General features: G+C 40.1%; 1 non-coding gene across 1 annotated transcript; it reads right to left on the bottom strand.

The window, feature by feature from the left end:
* Positions 1-15,627: 15,627 nt before the first annotated feature.
* On the bottom strand, positions 15,628-15,823 carry LOC139895453 (U2 spliceosomal RNA). The gene has a single exon (XR_011775900.1). It is a non-coding gene; the product is annotated as a U2 spliceosomal RNA (small nuclear RNA).
* Positions 15,824-23,407: the final 7,584 nt, after the last annotated feature.

Consider the following 23,407-nt stretch of genomic DNA (forward strand, 5'->3'; position numbering starts at 1 on the left):
GTTTCAAGGTTTCCTCCCGGGCAGCAATGGGGGCGGGGTTATTATCTCTGCATCGGCATAGTCGAAACGGGAGATGATCGCAACTGGTGGTTTAGTCCCCCTTGGGTGATCCTATTCGCTGTCCAAAATAAAAGTGTTGTGACCTTGTGTTAAATTGTTCGATTTGTTTAGCTCGTATTTACTATAGCTTTGGTACGATTTTAGGGATTACATCTTTTTTATGAACTCCGATTTTGTTATAAAAATTTATCATTTTTCGAAGATAAAAATTAGATTGTGTTGTAATGGATTAGTAAAATCTGAATGGCCCAATCAAAAGGGGTGATTTTAATGTTTACTTAATTTAATTACTATATTCCTAAAAGTTATCGTTAAGCTATATTTAACGGTTACTCCGTATTTATTTAATTTATAGTGGTGATTAGGAATTATACAGCTTTTTAAGCATCTTGAGAGCATTCCAAACCATGAAACGCATCTTCAGATTAATACATTATCATATCAGCGTCACATCATCATTTTCTTCTCATTTCCTTTATATCACTAATCCATCACATATCTCTCCCAAGTCCGACCATCACACTCTTCCTCAACCACTAAAAATTAGTAATTAATTAAATCAAGTACAAATCAAAAAGAAAAATATACAAGTAATTAAAGTCAATTCTCTTCGTGATGCATTATTAATGATACCGCAACCCGCAGGCGCACCACATATGTATGCGGGCAATCATTATTGTGCGTATGCGTGTGCTTGTGTGCGGTATGCGGCGTGCGATTGCCTTTCTTCCCGGTACGGCGGTTGCTTAGCTGTCAAGTAAATATCTTTTCCATAATTATATCCGTGATTCGGGGGAGTCAGTTATGGATGAGATTATCATGATCTGGGACGGTTCTAGAATTAGGGTTTGCCTATAAATACAAACCCTAATCATCATTCACCAGACACGGCATATTACGTAACCATCACATACGATACACATTACGTAAAACAGCATCATTCAGCATCTTTTCAAGGTTAACATGTTAGTCTTTTGTAAGCTAGTACCTACGACCTTATTTGGGGCCTCTTGATCGACGACCGTTATCGGAGGTGGACTTAATCACTTGGCCACCCCGCCGACATCATCATGTCGGCCAGGGTTATTCACGGTAGCCGGACCGGAGAGCCACGTTCTAAGATCCTTAAACCCCTCTTTATGTATTGAGCAGGCATATTAAACCCTACGGTTAAAATATGCATGATCAAGTGGTGCTTTCATTGAGAGTCGAATTAATTCAAGACTGTTTAATTGCTTTTTCTTTTAAGGTTTTGAATTGTATGACTCGTTATTTACAAAATTTTTGAATTTTTTCTTTAACAGTATCATGACTTCCGAGGAATCATCGGAACATACCCAAACAGATATTCAGAACGCAACGTCTGGTAGTCAACAGACACCGGTTATGACTACGGGGGCGGCTATTCAGGCGGGGTACACGATGTACCCTCCACCTATATCCGGCGAACCCTTTCAGAGGTACAAGCCGATATATTCAGACGGGATTACACCGCCAAGAGCAAACTCACCAGTCACAACCACGCGGTTGGACTTTTCGTCAGTGGATCCAAGGGTCATCTTGGCAGGCACTAGCGGTGGAACAACGGGGCCGCATGTGGTTTGCTGCGGCCAGGTACCTATTTACAGTACTACTGTTTCAATACCTCTGCATACGCAGAGCATTCAGCAGAATTCGTCATTTACACCGTTGCAACCTTGGCAACCACCGCGCCCAATTTCGCAATTTTTAACTCCTGCGGATGCGCAGGCGTTACTTAATAGTTGGGGGTTTGGTGTCATCCCAGATGCAAACTCTCATTGGGCGCCGATAACAGCACAGCAGAAAAGCACAGCGCATACAGTTGGGCTTTTAAGTGTGTATCCTCAGGTTTCGCAGATATCTGCGCCACAGGTTTCGCTTCCTTTACAACCACCTGTGTACTCTGCGTCTTCAAGTCATCCCTCTTTTCCAACGCAGTAGCCTTGGTTATATCCGCAGACGCAAGGTCAACCTTGGCAAAATGTTCAAGGGCAGGCAAATCTTGCAAGTCAATTCATGCAGGCCACACCTCCTGATATGGTTCACTTATTTTCACAACCTGACTTTGTTCAGGACATGATGAAGCGTTTCTTTGCGAACTTGAAAGGGGATCCTGTTAAACCACCCTTCGAGCTACTGACTACCTTTGACAAGTTTCCTCCGCATATAACCGTATATCCGTTTCCATCAGCACCAAAGATACCTAGCACGTTGGGTACTTACAATGGCCTGACCGATCCAGATGATTTTTTACAGCGTTTCGAAGGCGCAATGCGCACTCAGGGCTGGGTGGATCCGGTTGCGTGTCAGATATTTCCTATGACACTACAGGGTATTGCTCATGAGTGGTTTAATAAATTGCCGGCGGGTAGTATTGCCGGGTTTATGGATCTGCGGACAAAGTTTTTACTGCAATATCAGAATCAGAGACCACGCAAGCGCACTCACATTGAATGCCATGACATCGTGCAGAAGTCCAAGGAATCTTTGGGCGAATTTCTCACAAGGTATACTAATGAGTGCCTGCGTATACCAGATCTCAAACCAGAGCAACAGATTTCCGGACTCATACATGGTATAAACTCATAACGTCATCCAACACTGGTTACAGTCCCAACAACTTATGCTGAGGTGCTTAATGAATGCCACGACTATATGCGGAGTGGCGAAGATAATGACATCCCAACAGCTAGCTCACGCAACGAGAGGAAGGACGACGATGATCGTTCGCGCGATCAAAATCGTGGTAACAACTCTCGCGGAAGGTATCCTAGCGGTGGTCCTATCAGGAATGATAAAGGGAAATCAAGTGGCAATTATCGAAACAATAATCAGCGCGGCATCAATAATCAGAACTATGCGCTGCTCAAAAGTTTGTCCAAAACGCCCAAGGAAATTTTGGCAACGGAGCCAATATGCGCGACCTTGGCGGTTCCAACTCCGCTTACAGAATTTGGCAAGCGGGACAAAACAAAGTATTGTGAATTTCATGACGATTATGGTCACGACACCAATCGGTGTAAAAACTTGATGGAACGGGTTCTGGAAGTGCTTCGCGCGGGCAAATTGGATCATCTAAAACCACCTAAAAAGGATAAGGGAAAGGCCGCAGAAGAGGCTTCGAAGTCTAAGACTTTCGCGTGGCAGAAAGTTGACAAAGCGAAAAATGCCGACTTAACCATTAACATGGTTGACGCAGAGAAAATCAGCCAGCGGAGAAAGTACAATGATCACCAGGATTGGGAGCTTCTCCCAATCACTTTCCCTCATGTAATGTCAATTGATACAATTAATGAGCCCATTATCATCAAGTGTCTCATCCCTAATTGCAGAATCCAGATTAAGCGCATGCATGTTGACACTGGTAGCGGTGTCGATATTATGTATGAGCATTGTTATCGTTTCCTTCCGGCAGAAGTCAAAGCACAGTTACGCCAGCCTGATATTACGCTATCAGGGTTTTCCGGAGAAAACTCGTGGCCGCTAGGCCGGATAGAATTAATGATAGAGCTTGCGGATGACAGGAACTCGCAAACGATCATACATGAATTGGTCGATTTTTATGTGGTTCGTTCAACTTCACGATATAACGCACTGCTAGGGAGAAACTTCATACGGCGTTTCAACATCATACCATCGGTAGTGCATTGTTTGATTAAGTTTCCCACAGTAGGAGGCGTCGCCACAGTCGCGTCACATCAAGCAACTGAGTTGTGTGGCTCTGTCGCGTCTGTAAGCGCTCCTAGCGTAGAAGAGCAACTTGCAAACTGTGCAGTAATAGCAAATCGCTTGCATCCGGATAAGCGAATTAAAATCGGCGCAGGCTTGTCAGCCGAAACGAAGGGCAAGTTGCATGGAATATTGTCAGCTAACGCAGATATTTTTGCATGGCGCGAGTCAGACATGACCGGGGTTCCGCGGGATATTGCGGAACATAAGTTAAACGTTAATCCATCATTGACACCCGTTAGGCAAAAGAAGCGGCATATGGCTCTAGACCGCAGTGATTGGTTGTGCGCAGAGGTGGACAACCTTGTCAAAGCAAACATTCTGCGGGAAGTGCGTTATCAGACATGGGTTGCAAATCCTGTGTTGGTAAAAAAGGCTGACGGTAACTGGCGAATGTGCGTTGATTTCAAAGACATTAATAAGGCATGTCCTAAGGACAACTACCCTCTCCCGGAGATAGACTAGAAGGTAGAATCACTATCCGGATTTAGGTACAAGTGTTTTTTGGACGCATACAAGGGTTATCACCAAATCTTAATGGCTGCGGAAGATGAGGACAAGACTACTTTTCATACGCCGCAGGGTATTTATTGTTACACGAAGATGCCTTTCGATTTAAAGAATGCGGGCGCGACCTATCAGCGTGTAATTGACGCAGCATTCAAGCACCAAATCGGTAGAAATCTTGAAGCGTACGTCGACGATTTGGTAATTAAAAGTAACACCGAAGAAGACATGCTCGCAGACATCCTGGAAGCGTTTGCATCTCTGCGCAGGATCAACATGAAGCTTAACCCGCTTAAATGTAGTTTTGGGGAAGAGGAAGGCAAGTTTTTAGGTCATGTGGTGACAGCGCGGGGTATCAAGGCCAATCCCAAAAAGATTGAAGCCATTGATAATTTTCCATCTCCGAAGACAAAGAAAGATGTGCAGAGTCTAACGGGGAAGCTTGCGGCTATCACACGGTTTCTGTCGAAAGCCGCAGAGCGACAATTACCATTCTTCAATACTTTGAAAAATTGTTTGAAGAAAAAAGACTTCGTATAAACTCAGGAAGCAGAATCAGCCTTTCAGGAGATGAAAAAGGTGCTTGCAGAATTACCAACACTTACTGCGCCAGTATCAGGAGAAACGCTAACGCTGTACCTCGCGGCATCGAAGGAAGCTGTCAGCTCAGTCCTCATCGCGGATCGTGGAAAGACGCAAATGCCGGTCTACTTCATAAGCAAGACGCTGACATCAAGCGAAGTAAACTACTCACCGATAGAAAAGCTCGTATATGTGCTGGTCCATACGGCGCGGCGTTTGCGCCAATATTTTCAAGCACATCCAATCGTGGTCCTAACTGATCAACCAATCAAACAGGTTGGTAAACGCCTACTTTGCGGCAATGACCGGGGTTACCGCATTGACTAACGCAATCATTTTTCTTTCAGGTGTTATACAAGCCTGAGATTTCTGGCCGAATGGCTAAGTGGGCAGTGGAATTAGGAGAACATAAAATAAATTTGTCTTCGCGCAGTGCGGTTAAGGGTCAAATACTTGCTGATTACCTAGCAGAATTACCTGCGGATGTCGAGGCATCAGCAGAACATCAGGATCCACCTGCACCAACTTTGTCACCATGGGAATTGTACACAGATGGTGCGTGCAGCGCATCTGGTGCAGGTGCGGGTGTAATTTTAACTGGCCCGGATGGCGAAGAGCATGCATATGCACTGCGGTTTAATTTTACTGTTACGAACAACGAAGCAGAGTATGAGGCTCTGTTAGCAGGTATGCGCATTGCGCATAAGTTAAATGTTAAAATTTTGCACGCATATGCGGATTCAAAGCTAGTATGCAGTCAAGTCAGCGGAGATTTCGAAGCGCATGACATAGCCATGCAGCAATATCTATCGCTTGTTCACAACCTCGCTGACCAGTTTGAAGCTTTTCAAATCTCCCACGTAATGCGGGGGCAAAATAAGAAAGCGGATGCGCTAAGCAAACTGGCTGCCATGACTTTTGATCATATGGGGAAGAAAGTTCTAATAGAAGAACTAAATGCGAAATCCATTGTTATGATTCCTTTAGTGGCACCAGTTGAGGAATCAAGCTCAACATGGATGAAGCCCATCGTGGCTTTTCTGCGGGATGGCACTTCTCCTGCGGATTCCGCTGATGCAAAGAAAGTCCGCGTTAAGGCACCGCTGTATGCCCTTGAGGGTGATGTCATATATCGAAAGAATTATTTGGGACCGCACTTAAGGTGCATTGGCCCGAAAGAGGCGGAGGAAGTTGTACGCGAGGTGTATGAGGGTGCATGCGCACTCCATTCGGGGCACAGGTCCATTGTGTCAAAAATAATGCGGCTAGGATATTATTGGCCCACCATGTACGCGGATACTGCGGGCATAGTTAAGCAATGCGAATCATGCCAAATACATGCACCTATTAGCAGAGCACCTGCGCATCCAATGATACCAGTCTCCTCACCGTGGCCATTCTGCAAATGGGCAATCGACATAGTCGGACCATTCCCAAAAGGCCGAGGTAATTTTATCATTTATTTTCTAAACATGCTACTCACATCAGTATCTTACGCACATTCTGCACACGCAGGAAACATCAAATTCTTGATTGTTGCAATCGACTATTTCACAAAGTGGGTCGAAGCGAGACCGCTGGCAGCAATCTCAGGAAAAAAGGTGCGAAATTTTGTATGGGAAGACATCGTCTGTCGATTTGGTATACCAAACGAAATTGTTAGTGATAACGGTACGCAGTTCGCAGGCGACCCTTTTCGCAGCTGGTGCGCGGAGCTTAATATTAAGCAAACTTTTACATCTGTTGCGCATCCGCAGGCGAATGGCCAATGCGAAGTCACCAACCTGGATATAGTAGCTGGAATCAAAGCTCGATTGGGCCATGGCAGAGTTGGTTGGGTCGATGAACTACCGAAAATTTTGTGGGCGCATAGAATAACGCCGAAAGCAAGCACTGGCAAAACTCCGTTCAGTTTGGTTTACGGGTCAGAAGCTGTTGTGCCCGCAGAGATTGGGGTACCAACGTTCCGCATACAGAATTTTGACGAACAAAATAACTCAGAAGCTTTGCGGGAAAATCTTAATCTGCTTGAAGAACGCAGACTCTCTGCGGCGGTAAACGAAGCCAATAACAAGCAGAAAATTGCAAAGTACTACAATCAGCGTGTGCGTTCGCGCTCTTACAAGTGCGGGGATTTAGTTTGGCGTCAGAATGACGCAAGTCATGCGGAGGATACTGGGAAATTGGGCCCCTGCTGGAAGGTCCGTATAGGGTAGCAAAAGCAAGCAACACCGGGGCATACCATCTCGAGACATTAGATGGAAAACCTGTGAAACGCACTTGGCACGCGACATTGTTGAAAAAATGTTATATGTAGCTGGATGGACCTGATCACTCCAATTTATTTTGGCACATTATTTTTTCTATGTATTTTCCGTCCGTTTGGATGTATCGCGGTTGTAATCATTATTAATGCCAATTGAATATTTACTCGCGCATACTTTTATTGTTTATTTCTTTTTGTATGCGGGTCCTGCCTACTTAAGGGGTGTCCTCTAGCCCCCGTGCGGCAGAAGCCTGTTTGGTTACTGTGACAATCGCTCCAAATCCATATGGACGAACACGTCATTCATTGATTTCATTGCGAGGTATTTGACCTGTATATGATACATTTTGTAAACATTGCATTCTTTTGAAAAGGCACACCATAAATGAATATTTAAATCAAAGGTTTTCGATATCTGATGATTTCTACATATAGACAATCACCATAAATAATAGTTTACAACAGTATTTCCGTTAACAATGCAGTCAAAATAAGATACATGGTGATGATTTGGTGAATGCAACGTCTCCTTGAAAAATATGTCATGTAAGACTCCATGCACATAGCTTGTTTAACATCTAAGCAAACAGCGGAAGACTTCTAGGAAACCTGAGAATAAACATGCTAACAAGTGTCAACACAAAGGTTGGTGAGTTCATAGTTTTAATGTTGCGTATAATCTGTATATAAAGGTGGATCACAAGATTTCAGTTGTTCAATCCAGAAACGTTTATCAAAATATTCTACGAAATTGAGCACCCTGGTAACTAAACTTAACGTATATATAATTTGTACCCTTTGTATAATCATCTTAATAATACACGCAAACCAACGTGTACGCTTCTCAAATAGCATACGTCCGTTAAAAGGCTAGTGCTCTAGCTCGGACGGGGATATCAAGCCCTATGGATCCATATACTATTACTCGCGCCCACCAGTTCTTATAACTGGCAGTTAACAGTTACCAAAGCTAAGGGATTTTCGGTTCAAACTCAGTGTAGAATTTAGTATGTACTTGTATCCATTGCGTTTTAAATAAAGTGCATGTATTCTCAGCCCAAAAATATATATTGCAAAAGCAATTAAAAAGGGATCAATGAAACTCACCTTGGCAGCATATAAAGTCGTCCACCAAAATGTGATTGAAACACGGATTATCAAATAACCGTAGATCTCAACCTAGAGAACATATGTTGGTCAATAAATATCTATCAAGCTAGGTCAGGTCATAGTGTATCACAATCCTAATGCTCGATACTGACATACAAAAGTTATCCAATGTTGTTTCAAAAAGTCAATATTGACAATAGTTTAACAAAACGAGACGTACCTTATATAAGGATTCATTTACTCGGTTGGTAATATTAAAAAATCCAATTTATCAATCTCGTAAACAAGTTGTTTAAATCTTAATTGTAGATTCAAAAGAAATTTCAATTAACTTCAATCATAATTCAGTTGCTCATATCTTTTAATCCGTTCATCGAAATTATTCGATATCTAAATGAAAAGTTATTGATTTTTCGTCAGCTTTCCAAAAACATGTATATCATATATCTTTTACCAGTAATATATGTATTTAATTCGTGGTACATCATAAATTGTTTAACAAGGAAATTTAGCATACAAGGATGTATAAATATATATACTCGAGCACTAGACATGGATACACAATTATTATATAAAAGATAAAATATAAGTACTTACATATCAATATTGAGATTCAATATTGTAGAAAAGTACGTAGACGTAACGGAGATGATAACAATAGGTTTGACTTGAAAATAATACCCATGAATATTACCCATAACCTCCTTGGCAATAACCCATAATTTTCTTAGCTTTATCCGGCTCATAAAACTATTTTGAAAGTGACACGCTCATGACCTCGTCGTAGTATTTTATGTATAATACTAATAATAATACAAATACTACTAATAATAATAAGATTAATAATAATATTAATCTTAATAATAATAATAATAATAATAATAATAATAATAATAATAATAATAATAATAATAATAATAATAATAATAATAATAATATAATTAATAAATATAATACGGAGTAATTTTTAAATTAAAACAGAGGCAGATATCTCGAGCTTTATAGGTGTGGCCTGTCCAGGACTGCCATACAATCGCATGGCCTCCAAGACCATTTCCCATGCGATCGCATGAGATGGATTTCCAGCTCATGATCTTTTAACTTCTAGTTTGTCGACATATTTTTTAATTATTAATATAATATATTTAATTTATATAATTAATTATATATTATATTAAATTCACATGCATAGTTGACTTGTAATTTTCGTTCCGATAAGTCGTACGTCGTCACTCGACTTATGTCCCGATTACAGTTTTTCAAACGTCCTATCGTATACTGAGAAAACTTGTACTTTACGATTCGTGAATCGTACCTTTGTCAAAATATAGTCTTAAATCATCCATAAACTATACCACTGTAGCAAAGTTTCACTGTAGCAATACACTGTAGCAAATAGTGATTTTCAAAAACACTGTAGCATTTTGGGTACTGTAGCAATTTGAAAATGTTACTATCGTTTACTAAATAACTTGAAATTATATATATGTATATATCTTTTTAATATACATAAATCAGTTTTTAAATACACATTGGAAGTTATTTATAAATAAATTTTAATAATAAATATTTCAACTTATCATATATATTCAAATAGATATTTAAACCAATAAGTTTAATGTACGGTATCAAATAATTAATACATTGTTACCTTTTCAAGTTATAGTATATATGTATCTATTTACATATAATTGTTCGCGAATCATCGAAAACAACCGAAGGGTATTTAAATATATAAAAGTAGTTCAAAAATTTTGAGATTCAGTTTTACAGACTTTGCTTATCGTATCGGAAATGTTAATCATACAAAGATTAAGTTTAAATTTGGTCAGAAATTTCCGGGTCATCACAGTTACAAGGCTAGACATTAACGGCAGGTGAAGGGAATTGGTTTTCCCCTAGCCAAGAGCCACGCAGACTAGAAGGCTGCCAAGTCGACTTAAAAAATTACAAGCATTGGTTTGCTTGTGCGTAATTACTCTCGCATTGGTTTGCTTGAGGAACTCTTAAGCATAAAGACATTGGCTTGTTTTTAGTTGCGTTGCTTACCATACAGCTACCGTGCACCTCTAGTACATGACAAAGCAAAAACGCAGTAGCTTCTGAGTCTAAATTGTTAAGGATAAATTGTTAAAGTATTGGTTTATTTTACACAGTACCATCCGCATACGCATGAGTTTTGGTTAACTATGCGCATGGGCATGCGGTTCACATTTTGTTTTGATTCGCGATATATAAACAAATAAACACACTACGCATACATATCAGAAATATATATACATCAAATTAAGTTGTTACATAAGAGGTAATTGTTTGTAACGCCTGCCCAACACGGGACTTAGGGCTGTAAAAATACAAATACCTGCCTAAGCATAGGACTTACGGCGCAATCCAACACTAATAATCCTCCTTCAAAAACCCATCGATCGATATGTTCGGGTCCGCAGCAAATGCATTGATTAGGGGGATAGGGATGGACTTGATGGCTTCTTCCGCCTCCATTAATGCCGCAGCCGTTCCCTCTTTTAGCTTCTTTTGAACGATGTCGGGGAACGGCGGTGTTAGACCGCAAACTTGGATTACCTCCTGCACAGCCTTGTTGATTTCATGGTCCCTGACCGCATCAACGTAGGCATTGAACTTGTCGGACACAGGCTCTGAGTCCATCACCTTTTGCGCAATGGTAGGGAGTGCGGTGCGCAGCTTCGCTAGATCCGCCTCTGCCAGTTCGCGGTTAGTTATCGCGTCATCCCTTTCCCTCGTCACTTTCTCAAGCTCCGACCGCAAACGTTCTGCATCCCCCTTCGCCTGCTCAACCGCACCAACCAGCTCACGGCTCTTTTTTCTTTCCTCAATCAGCGCAGTTTTGGTTTCATTCGCGGTCGACTCAACCGCCTTACGCGCCTCCTCAGCAGCATCCCTATCCTTCTTGACCTGATCTACACCCGCCTGCAGTAGCCCTAGCTCTACCTCTTTGCGCAAAGCTAGCTGGTATATGCTGGAAGAGCGGCGGGCCTGATCCGCAAACATGCCGAAAAATACCAGGCCGTTTTGAATGAAGGCATTGTGCGCCTGGTTAAACGGTAGAGCGGCCAGTTGCTCGCGGAATTCGGCCGGAAAGATTTGCTGCAGGAACGCAGACTGCTCTGCGGCATTTTCCGCAGAAGACTGTGTGAGTTGGCTGAGGTTGGCAAGGCGGAAGCTACCTTGCGGAGGAGTTGGTGTGGAATCGGAATCCACGTGTATTGTCTTATCCTTTGATGTGGCGGTAGCTTGGAGATCTGGGTTGACCCGCGGGGTGGACGGCTGCGTCTCCTCCACATGCTCTGCATATCAGTAAATAGTTATAACGCGAACTTTAGTATGCGGTAAACGCGCAAGGAATGGACGCTTACCAGTAATGGGGGGAAGTAGTTCTGCGGAGCGTGGCTCGATTGGAACAAAGTTATCGTTCCGCATGTCCTCCCTTTTTTTGGGAGTCATCTTCTTCTTCTTCTGCTGAGCCGCAGAGGTCTCAGCTGGTTTGCGTTTGTTGCCAGATGCCGCAGGCGATTGCTCCGCGTTTTCGCTAGCTTTCTCCTGCTCTAGCTGTACGTTCACATCTTGCTTGCGGAAGGAGATTCCCGCAATCTCTTCCGCAGTCAGCACCTTCTTCATCCTCATTTCTGCAAAGATACACGCATGCGTTAGATAATATACATACAAAAACAGTTGTTAGTACGTGATTATACTATTCCTACCCTTTCCATCCGGTCCGACTATGGCTAGGCGCACATCCTCCCACGGCCAATGTGCGGATATCTTCCCTAGCCGCAGCATCACGTTCCCATATGATCGATGCACTAGCTGTGCGTTTGCACACTCCGCTAATTGTTTCCTTTCGTCGTCATTCAGGGTGGGGGTCTTGTTTACATCCTTCTCCACCTTCTCGAACCATATCAGCGTTTGCGAGAAGTTTGCACTCACCACAGTTTGGTCGATGAAAAAGAATGTCTCTTTCCAATTCCCCGCATTCGATTTTGGGGTCTTGGTGAAGTTTTGACGAGCGAAGAAGGTGAACCACGATTTGTGGTGGTTGGCTAGTCGGTATAAATGGCAAAACACCTTCACCAGGGGCACTTTGTTGAGTGCAACGCACCACATCTCGAACAAGACTATTTTCCCTATAGCGTAAGGGTGTAACTGACCTAATCCGACCTTAAAGTGATCTAGCACGCCCAGAAAGAAATCGGTGGGAGGAACCCTAAAGTTTCCATGCTTAAAAGCATGTTCGTAAATAGCCACCTTTTTCTCCGGTGGCTCGTGGGCTCGCTGATTGGACAAAGGGGGCACCGTATTGTACTTGGCTAGGGGGTACTGTTTCACTAAGTAATCTATGTGCTTCTGCTCTATAACAGACTCTACGCTATCTACATACGTCTCGTTAGCTTTAGTCATTTTCTAGGAGTAATCGGATGAATACTAACCTTTAAATGGTGGCCGGAATGTTTGATTTTTGATCGGAATTCAAATTGGCAGCGTAACGAGGAAGCTTGACGCAAGAAAGTGGAAGTGAGCTGCAAAATGGGCTATTTATAGGGAAGATTAAGGGTCATGGGATGGAGTGGTGTGATCATGGCTGTACACGTGTAACGCAATCGACGGGTAGCATTTTATTTACGCGCGTGGATGCCAGTTGGGTATGATTACATATACGCGCGTGGTTGCCACGCGCCTGCCACACTGCCACTTTATGTCATGTCAGCCGAATGGGCTTCTGCGATTGTGACAGGCATTTATGGCATTGAGACGCACGCGGAATATTAAAGGCTAGCCGTTTTCTTGTTTTTTCTTTTTCGTTTAATAGTTTGATATCATACGCCTCGCGCCATATAACATCAAACTGGGGGGACATAATGATACCGCAACCCGCAGGCGCACCACATATGTATGCGGGCAATCATTATTGTGCGTATGCGTGTGCTTGTGTGCGGTATGCGGCGTGCGATTGCCTTTGTTCCCGGTACGGCGGTTGCTTAGCTGTCAAGTAAATATCTTTTCCATAATTATATCCGTGATTCGGGGGAGTCAGTTATGGATGAGATTATCATGATCTGGGACGGTTCTAGAATTAGGGTTTGCCTATAAATACAAACCCTAATCATCATTCACCAGACACGGCATATTACGTAACCATCACATACGATACACATTACGTAAAACAGCATCATTCAGCATCTTTTCAAGGTTAACAGGTTAGTCTTTTGTAAGCTAGTACCTACGACCTTATTTGGGGCCTCTTGATCGACGACCGTTATCGGATGTGGACTTAATCACTTGGCCACCCCGCCGACATCATTATGTCGGCCAGGGTTATTCACGGTAGCCGGATCGGAGAGCCACGCTCTAAGATCCTTAAACTCCTCTTTATGTATTGAGCAGGCATATTAAACCCTACGGTTAAAATATGCATGATCAATTATGCTTGAAAAAGAGTAAATGGTTGGCTAGCCAACATTGACAATACATTGGCATGGTGCTGACAAGTGAGATTGTCTAAGATAACACCATTGGGAATGCTCTAATGATAGCTTTAAGAACTTTTTTTATAAAATTTATTTATTTATTTATTTATTTTTTTTAAAGGCAAGCTTATAAATTTTTTTAATCGTATAGTAATTTATAGTGGTGACTAGGAATTATACATGGGTGATTTGAACCGTTTTGCAGTATGCTAATGGATGAAAGAATCTTCATGTGAAAAAATTACGAATGTTTGGTTATATCATCATGCTACTGTTCATTAAATTTCATTGTGAAAGCTCAAGCTGAATCTGCATATTTGCACATTGAATTTGGTGCTTTGACACACTGCAGCATACCAATGTTCGATTACTTACTTGAACATTCTATGAAGAAAACTTCAAAAAACTCTGCATCAGAACTACAGTTTACATGTTTGTATGTTTTACTTTGTAGGTGACTTGGCTAAACAAATTGCTACCATTATGTAATAAAGCTTCTTTAAGGCCTTTTACTGTTTTGCTTAGGAAATATTTTTGGTGTTTAGAGAGGTGAGCCGGATCAAGGCAAAAGTGAAACACCAAGGCATTTTTTAACCAATATAATGTTTTGTACTAAGAAGCTTGGTTTAACCAATTAATATTGAGTGAACTGAACCGATGGTTCACATTCAACTGATAAAGGCATCTTCTTTGTTGCTATACCTCAAACAATGTGGAATACAATATCAGACCAATTATACATCTCTCATCCTATTCTTTATTCACTTCTATATGGGCACGAAATAGTTTCATAACCATACACGCTCCATAGCCTTCACAAAACTGTTCTTATTAGAGAGAAACAACGGGACTATTGGACTAACATATCCCACTGCTCCTACCAGTTCATTTAATGTGTCTTGTAATACATAACAAATACGGAGTATGTGACAAGCTAATGCAAAGGTTAACAGTTTAGACATGATAGTTCTAATACAGTACCAGTTTTTTGCATTAAATATTAATTAAAGCTGTTATTTCTCAATCTTACAAAGTAAAACCAGAAATTGGTTTGTACTCGACTATTTATTCATTCTAAAGATGTGTTTGAATAACAATATTGGGTTCAGTTCAATTTATCCTATATAATATCCGTCTCTATTTTGAGTCGTGTGCTCCGAAATTGTGATTTTCTACATGAACATAACATAACGTTGGTTTATCAGAATGCACTTTGTGACCTTGAGATTGGTACTAGGAAATGGATGACATACGTCCGATCATCAATATTTTGCCCAAAACATCAATATTTTTGTAAAGCTTACAGTTGAATCACATCAATATCTGCTGATCATCACTAGATATATTTATTTCGCTTTATTTTGCATGTTCTTTCTGATCATCTATTACTTGTTCTCTTTAGATATGTTTCTTCTTCCAATTAGTTTCAGATCTTTGTTTTTCATAAAGAGGTATTTTATATGCTGTGCGAAATGCCGAAATGTGGAGCAGACACTACCCTTGATCTTGGCTATTTTGTTTTATTGAATTGATGAGGAATACATTAGAATTTAAAAAGAACCTTTACTGGTGGTAATCAATGTAATTCAATTGCAACTTTAGCCCCCATTCACAATTCCCATATCAGCTTTGATCGAAGGGTTCAAAAATCTAAAAAAGATACTTCTACAGTTTTTTCTCTGTTTATATGCAAATCTGACATGTTTTCATCAATCAATCATTTGGTAACAGATTACACGGTTTAGCTTTACATATATTGATACAAATACATCTTATTTTATATCGAAGTAGAGCTGGAACTAGAATGGTGCATAATGAACTAATCAGACTAATACTTGAACTAAATTGGAGGGGTGAGCCAAGCCAAGGCAGTAGTGCAACGCCAAGGTGACTCGCAAAGACCCCGATAGCAAGCTACCGTGATGGACCTTTCCCCATGAAAAATAAGATTAATATCGAGTGAACCGATGGCTCACATATCAGATATTAAACTGATAAGAACATATACTACACTTGATCTTAGCCAAAAGGCCGAGAAAGGTATGATTTCTCTCATCTCAGGCCTTGGTTTTTATAGCCAGTCTCCTATTACTTTCTTTCTTTTCTTAGTCGATGTGGGATTAAACTGAATCTCCAATTTATGTGACACCGAGCTTTCTATTGATACCTTGTTGGGTATTGTTGGTTACCCCTGACTTAACAAATACAGTAAAAAACTATTACTCCGTAACAGTTAAATGCCACACAAAAAGATTCATGATGTTCTTCTGTTTTTATAAACATCATTACATTGAGATTTCAAACTTGTGTTGCAGAAACGGAATACACTGAATTTTTTACTACTCGTTGAGCCTTTCAAGCAGAAATTACACTTATTGGTGACATTCTTCAGAAAAATTCATGTAATCATAATTGATCGAATTAACTGACATTTTTTCTTTTCTTCTTTCAGCAACAAAACACGATCACTCAAGAGTAAACTTGTCTTTCTTTTCATGCACGGCAACCAATATTAATAAGAATATAAGAAATAAAAAATAAAAGTAAAATCTTCACAATGTAGCTGCTTTGACATGATTCTTCTTGAAACTTTAATTTGGTATCCATCAACTGCAATTTAGGTATCAGTATATTATTGTGCAGCTAATTATTTACATCTTATTCTTATATTCATATCTTTTATCCCAAATGAAAATGAGATTAAGAATCATCATGTACTTTCTTTTTTTGTTTTCTTATGTGATCCATTTAAAATTTAGTGGCTGAGAAATGATAATAGTCATCCCTAATATTTTAGTCCAAGTCTTAAACAAGAACATCATGCATGGTCATGGTTGGTATGCAATTATTCATCCATTTTTTCAAATTAATTCGTATATTTACACACATCATACTTTACACATGATAATAATCTACACGGGTGGAAGCAGCTGCATACTTATATCGCAACAGAAATGAATGGCTAATGAAAGGGCTATCTCGGGAAAGTTCATTTAAGATTTCTAAAAGGGGAGTAATACATGAGAGTGATTATATTTAAAGACGTGGAGGCGGTCAAAATATTGTTCGTAGTCATCATGTTTCACTTACACGAACCAGGGAGTCTAGCCCAGCTTGATCGTATTCATCGTGTTTCACTTATAGCCGGGCAGAAGTGATGGGCGGAGGCGAGCACGCCCATCAGTTGCTGTGTAAAGTTTCGTGTCCTAGGAAGGCCACGGGCTTTTTACATACAGATCTCCAAACACGGCCCAAAAGCATCTCATAAGAATTATAGTTAATTGTGTTGCCATCCACCTTTGATTTGGCTTTTAGTGCGTTGAGTTGGTCTTGAGTTAGCTTCAAAATTGAAACGGCGGTTTTAGGGATGGTTTGATCATTTGTGGATTTGGGTGAGGTTTTCATTTGAGGGGCAGGCTGATTCTCGATTGGCTCATCTATCCCACAATTCTCGATTAGCTCATCTGCAAATAATGAACTGTTTGTTAAAGGTTCAAATAATGAACTGTTTGCCCTTTATTATGATCTTGAAATTGGTACATTTATATAGGAATAGATGAAATAGGTCCGATCATCAATATTGTGCACAACACAACAATATTTTTGTAAAGCTTACAGTTGAATCACATCAATGCTGTGCTGATCATCAGAACTAGATATAGTTATTTCGCTTCTTTTTGCCTGTTCTTTCCGATCATCTACTTGTTCTCTGTAGATATGTTTATTGTTCCAATTAGTTGCAGATCTTTGTTTTTTATAAAGGGGTATTTTATATGCTTAAAGGGGTATTTTATATGCTGTGCGAAATGCCGAAATGTGAAACAAGAGCAGACACTGCCCTTGATCTTGGCAATTTTGTTTTATTGAATTTATGTGGAATACATCACGACTTTAAAAAGAACCTCAACTGGTGGTAATCAATATAATTTAATTGCAACTTTTGCCCCCTTTTCTATACCAGCTGGAAATAAAATGTTGCATAATTACCGATGGCTCACATATCGGATATTAAACTGATAAGAACAATAATATAGGGACGGAGGGAGTACTACACTTGATTTTAGCCAAAAAGCCGAGAAAGGTATCTTTTCTTTCATATCAGGCCTTGGGTTTTATAGTTAGTCTCCTATTACTTCTATTCTTTTCTTAGGCGATGTGGGATAAATCAGAATTTGCAGTTTATGTGACTATGAACTTTCTATTGATACCTGTATTGTTGGTTACCCTGACTTGGCAAATACAGTACCTTTTTTTATGGAAACTATTAACAGTTAAATGCCACACAAAAAGATTCATGATGTTCTTCTGTTTTTATAAACATCATTACATTAAGATTTCAAACTTGTGTTGCAGAAATGAAATACACTGAATTTTACTATAGACATGATAATCTACAGGGGTGGAAGCAGCTGCATACTTGTATCGCAACTGAAATGAAGTAATACATGAGAGTGATTAAATTTTAAGACGTGGTGGCTGTCAATATATTGATCGTAGTCATCGTGTTTCACTTACGCGGACCGAGGAGTATAGCCCAGCTAGTTATCACGATATTAGGACACTTAAACGTATGTGCACCACGAACAAAGGCCTTTAGATCAGGCTGGAGTTTCAACTAATCAATTATCCATCTTTGCTAAAGCCTCGTGATTTTTATTAGCGGCATACTACATAAGTTTTGATTGTAGCTCACCAACTACCGCTATAGAAGTGATGGGCGGACGCGAATCCGCCCATCAGTTGCTATGTAAAGTTTCATGTCTTGATCCTCAAGAAAGCCACGAGTTATACATACAAATCTCCAAACATGGCATAAAAGCATCTCATAAGAACTATAGTTAATTGTGTTGCCATCCTCCTTTGATTTGGATTTTAGTGCGTTGAGTTGGTCTCGAGTTAACTTCAAAATGGAAACAACGGTTTTAGGGATGGTGTGATCATTTGTGGATTTGGGTGAGGTTTTCATTTGAGGGGCAGGCTGATTCTCGATTGGCCCTGCTGTAAACAATAAATTGTTTGTATAAGTTTCATAATATAACTCCATATATACCGGGGATTATCACCAAAATGCCCTTTTTTTTAAGCTTGTTGACTGACAGCCCTAAAAAAAAAAGTTTGACAATTTGCCCTCGCAAGGCGCAAGACAGCTTGCGTCCTTGCGACCTTGCGTCTTTGCGTCTTTGCGACGTTGCGACCTTGCGTGTTTCAGTAAAAGAACTAGTTAAATGATCAGTTTGCGTTCACTGTTCCCACACACATACGCAAACTCCTCTCTGGTGCCATTTCGCTCGTCATTCGCAAGATCGTTATCAAGCTTTCTTACATTCCCCAAACACTCGCAAATCACTCGCAAACACTCTCTTGCGTCCTTGCGACCCTCGCAAGATTAACCTTGCGTCTTCATTATGGACGCAAAGTCAAATTTGTGTCCATGCGTCCACTCGCAAGGTCTACCTTGCGTCCTTGCGTGTCTCGCAAGGTCAACCTTGCGTCCTTCCTTATTGACTTTTTATGTTTCTTTTGTTGCAGATTTTGATTCCAGTACATTTTTCAGATCCTGAATATTTTATACTACTCACTTTGAACTTAGATGAACAGAGAGTATTAGTCTATGATAGTTTAAAGGGTTGTTTGAAAAAAGGTCAACTCGAGGCTGTCTTCAAAAACTTATCAGACAACTTGCCGTTATATTTGAAGGCTATTGATTACTTTAATAAGAAGCAGGACTCACAAATTGTTGACTATTATGAGAACAGAGAAGATGTAGAGTTGATGATCGAGGATGCACCGTATGTGCCAATGCAGAGTGGTGGCCATGGTGATTGTGGTGTTTGGGTCTGCCTTCATATGGAGAGGATAGTTTTTGGTTGAGATCAGATTGACAACATTGGAGACCCTAAAAAGGCTGCTAAGGACTATAGAATTCGAATGGCAAGAACATTCTTCCGTGCACGCTTTGATACACAGGAACCACCACCACCAGAGGACCCAAAGGTTGTTAATTAGTTAACTTGTAGATGTAATTATTATACAGTTTTTAGGTAAAATGGGTTCTTTTTGTATGTAAATAATCTGGGACAGACGCAAGGCCTTTTTTGCGTCCTTTCTTCTGGTTTTTTGTCAGACGCAAGGTGTTGTTTGCGTCCTTGCGTCTCTTTAAATGGCTTACGCAAGGTTTTGTTTGCGTTCTTGCGTATGTTTGAAGACTTACGCAAGGTTATGTTTGCGTCCTTGCGTCTCTTTAAAAGATATACGCAAGTTTCTGTTTGCGTGTTTGCGTATGTTTCATGACATACGCAAGGTATTGTTTGAAAAGTTGCGTCTTTTTTAAAGACAGACGCAAGTTATTGTTTGCGTATTTGCGTGTGTTTGATGACATACGCAAGATTTTTCTTGCGTTCTTGCGTCTGTATGTAGGTCAATCCATAACACATATTTAAACAACTAACTGAGACTGATAAACATAAAAACAAACTGAGACTGATAAACAACAAACTGAGACTGATAAACAAGCAACTAATTCTGGTCCCCTAATTCTGGTCTAAATCGTACGTTTGATAAAATTGAGACTGATAAGCTTGCGAAGGTTCGACTTTCTCTTTCGACTTTGACTTTGATTTTGAGGCTGTTTTTTTAACCCTCTGAGAAGTAGATTCACCGGTTAGGTCATAAGAAGCGCTACATGTTGTTCGGTTATGACCTGCTTGCTTGCAACGAGTACATGTTCTTACTTTCTTTTCAGTTTCTTCACCTTGAGATGGAATCCGATCGGTACTTTTTGGGCGTCCAGGTGCTCTTTTCTTTTGAATTGGGGGCTTTACGATTTTCAAGATCTTGGGCCCTGGATCGGACTATTCGGATCGATGGGGCAAAGGAAGGATGTGTTCGGAATATGTATTTATATAAGTTTGAGACAAGAACCAATGTGATACATAACATGTAACATCTTCCACTCCGAAGAGTCGTGCTGCTGCCAATACATGTCCGCAAGGTATGCCTGATAATTGCCATTGCCCACATGTACATGTTCTATCTTCTAGATTAACGAGGCCGTTTTTCCTTCCATCACGCACCTCTATTAGATTGTTTGTCGATGGAAATGCTTGCCATCTTCTTGATTTGTTCGTCCTCTTACCTAATTTACGTTCAACATATGGAGTAACCGTTGAAGTGAGACTAACTGCTTTGTTGTGATGTTTGAAAAACCAATCCTGTATAGAAGCGCGAAAAAATTCCAATAACATGCAAACTGGTAGTTTGCGAGCATGTTTGGATAGAGCGTTAATAGACTCTACACTGTTGCTAGTAAGGTATGCATACCTAACATGACCAGCATGACTTCTGGACCATTTGTTGAAACCAACGTCATTTAGATACTTGTGAGACGCTTTTAATCTTCGTTGAAATACACTAACATGATCTTGAAAATCTGACAAACGATAAGCCTTAACCATTTTCCAATAGTGCATTCAAAATATTTGAATTTGTTGGACATCGTTTTTATGTTCATGAATAGATGACGTGCGCAAAAAGAGTGAAAGGCTTCAGGAAACACATTTGAAATACCATGTGCTATTGAAGGAGCACGATCAGAAATAAAGGTAATCTCTGACATACGATTACTCATACCACAACTCTCTAAATGATCTCTTGGATTGCCAAAAAACCATGACCAAACCTCGTTTGTCTCGCCTTCACCAATTCCATAAGCCAATGGCAAAATTCCGTTATTGGCATCCATTGCAACAGCGACTAAATTTGTACCCAAGTATCCAGCTTTCAAATGTGCACCATCAACGATGATAATAGGGCGAACATTTTGGACAAATGATCGAATCTGCACGCAAACAAATCAAATGAGATTGCTATTAGTTTAAGATAAAACAATTGTAGGATGAGTGATACTTACAACTGCGCCAAAGGACATGTAACACATCACGAATCTATTTTCATTGTCAGTCACCACATTTGTCATGCTTCCTGGGTTATGAATCTTAATGTTATGAAGATAAATGAGAAGCATTCGGAACGAGTCATCCATACTGCCACGAAGCATCTCTATTGCATGACACTTGGCTCTCCATGCTTGATTGTAAGAAATGCTCACCCGAAAACGGTTGCCAACATCATCACGTAGGTTTGTTGGTAGGTTTTGTTGGACATCGTGTGTTGGTAGGTTTTGATGGACATTGTGTATTGGTAGGATTTGCACTGACTGTAAGTTTTCTGGGAGTTGATGCATTGTAACTTTGTCGACAATGTAAATATTAATAGGAGCATTTGATATTGCATGTTGTAGAAAATCACGAAAGTCTTCATAATCATCAGTAATATCAAAAACAAGATTATCGACAACATATCTCATTGAAACAGGAGCATTAGGTGGCAAATTAATTTTTCTAAGAACATTTTTTAACAATATTCTTCGAGTAATTAGTTTTTGGGGAGCAACTGGGAGTTTTAATCGTGTTCTAAAACAATCTAGAGGCAAATACATAGGTAAGTTATTAATAAATTGAAAAGAACCACCACAACATATATGAATAACAAAGGTTTCATTATCACTAAAACTCATTATTTAAAACAAAGAAAGTTACCTTAATGACACAAAAATCGTACAAAATCTTATCCACTAAATCATGAAAATCTTATCGGGATAAGACGCAAGACGCAAGACGCAAAGGCGCAAGTCGCAAGACGCAAGACGCAATACGCAAGGACGCAAGTCTCTTTGTTGCGTTTGTCAGTAACGCAAGGTCGCATGGTCGCAAGATCGCAAAGACGCAAGGTCGCAAAGACGCAAGGTGTCTTGCGCCTTGCGAGGGCAAATTGTCAAACTTTTTTTTTTAGGGCTGTCAGTCAACAAGCTTAAAAAAAGGTATTTTGGTGATAATCCCTATATACTGGCCTATATTTAGCATTTGGCCCATAATCTTCATTGATCTTGACACGGCCCCTATTCTCTTCATTTAGCCCATCGATTTCTTGCCCATTATTATTAACTAGTTATTGAACCCTCGCTTCGCGCCGGAGGTTCGATTTTTAATGTATTTTATTGCGTTTATTAAAATTATTTTGTGGCTAACGATGATGTCATTGAAGCGCAACTCGAGTCGAACTAAAAGGTATAACCCGTGAAAGATTTAAATGTTATTTTAAATTAACAATATATGTGCATCTCCGCGTTTCGCTATGGAATTGTCGACTTTTAAAAATTTAGCGCAAAATCAACGTGTATGAAAAGTACCCCAAATATTTAGCGTTTTTTAAAAACATCCGTTTTGCGTATAGCTAGTGACATTGTGTTCCTAAAATTATTTTGAGTTTAACTTTGGTGTCGGAAAAATTTAACTCGTTGCGAACGAGAAGATATGACCCGTTGAATATTTGGGTGGAGTTTATTTAAGATTTTTTATGAAAATGGTTATTTGACACTTTACCCCCTGTTTGGGGGGTCGATTTGAATTTTTCAAAAAAATGTGGGGGCCTTTGTTGGTAAATAAAATTTAGTTAAAATTTAAAAAAAAAGATGAAAAGTCGAAAATGCACCTGATACTATTCATAACTTTTTTCTATTAGTTAATATGTAAATTCCCAGCCCAACACTTTCCTCTTCCAGGTTATGCAA

Source organism: Rutidosis leptorrhynchoides, chromosome 2 (genome assembly GCF_046630445.1).
Source record: "Rutidosis leptorrhynchoides isolate AG116_Rl617_1_P2 chromosome 2, CSIRO_AGI_Rlap_v1, whole genome shotgun sequence".
Taxonomy (NCBI): Eukaryota; Viridiplantae; Streptophyta; class Magnoliopsida; order Asterales; family Asteraceae; genus Rutidosis; species Rutidosis leptorrhynchoides.